Genomic DNA, 1,049 nt, shown 5'->3' on the forward strand with positions numbered 1-1,049 from the left:
ATATATATATATATATATATATATATATATATATATATATATATATATACATACATACATATATATAAACAGACACACACACTCACATACACTCACACACACATACACACACATATGCACGCATGTATACAACGAAACATTGTTAGATTTTTTTAATGCTGGGGTACAATATGAATTTGGTTGTTATTTCTAGCAGAGTAAGCAACTGCTTAGAGGCTCCCATATAATCTATTATTGTTTTCAAAACACCCTCACATACATACACACACACCCCCCACACATATATGCATATATATATGTACATGTATACACACACATACAAACACACCCTCTCACACACACAGACATACACACCTATAAAATATATTGATTATCTATGAATATAACAGCGGTTAAAACCTGCTGAAACGACAAAACGCGACTAGTTACGCAGTTACGCCCTTCTGTGTCCCGAGTTCAAGTCCCACGGGGTTCGTCGTGGCCTTTTATCTCACCTTTGTCTGTCTCTCTCTCTCTCTCCTTTTCGCTCTCTTTCTCTCTTTCTCTTTCTATAGTGGGTGGGAACGGATATCGTCCCTGTCACGATGTAATCGGTTCCATCACCTCTCTTTGACAACTGACATGTAAAGAAGAGAGAAATCTATAAAGGTTATAAAGATCAAGGAAAATCACACAAGCAAACTGATGACCATGTAAATAGAAATAATTGGTGAATCGACCCCCAGATCCTTGGGCATTATTCATCTTATTGACCCCTAATCGCCAGAACAATAAAAGAGGGAGATAAATCTCAACGGGAATTGAAGTTCAAATTCGGAAGGACGAAGTTGAATTTCTGTATAGCAATTAGTAATGAACTCATTTATTTAAAGAGAGAAAAAAAAAACAAAAAACAATTAAGAACAATATGGGCGCAGGGATGGGTGCAATTTTAAAAAGCTTGATTCCCAACCATGTGGTCTTGAGCAGCACTTTGGACAAGTGTCTTTTACTATAGCCCTGGGTCGACCAATGCCTCGTGTGTGGATTTGTTAGGCGGAAAATAAAAG

At 37.1% G+C, this 1,049-nt stretch overlaps 1 protein-coding gene across 2 annotated transcripts in view; it reads right to left on the reverse strand.

Moving 5' to 3' along the window:
• The window catches only part of LOC106874939 (transcription factor Sp8), a 230,571-nt gene that overhangs the window by 99,889 nt on the left and 129,633 nt on the right, over positions 1 to 1,049 (reverse strand). The window lies entirely within an intron of this gene.

Source organism: Octopus bimaculoides, chromosome 2 (assembly GCF_001194135.2).
Source record: "Octopus bimaculoides isolate UCB-OBI-ISO-001 chromosome 2, ASM119413v2, whole genome shotgun sequence".
Classification (NCBI taxonomy): Eukaryota; Metazoa; Mollusca; class Cephalopoda; order Octopoda; family Octopodidae; genus Octopus; species Octopus bimaculoides.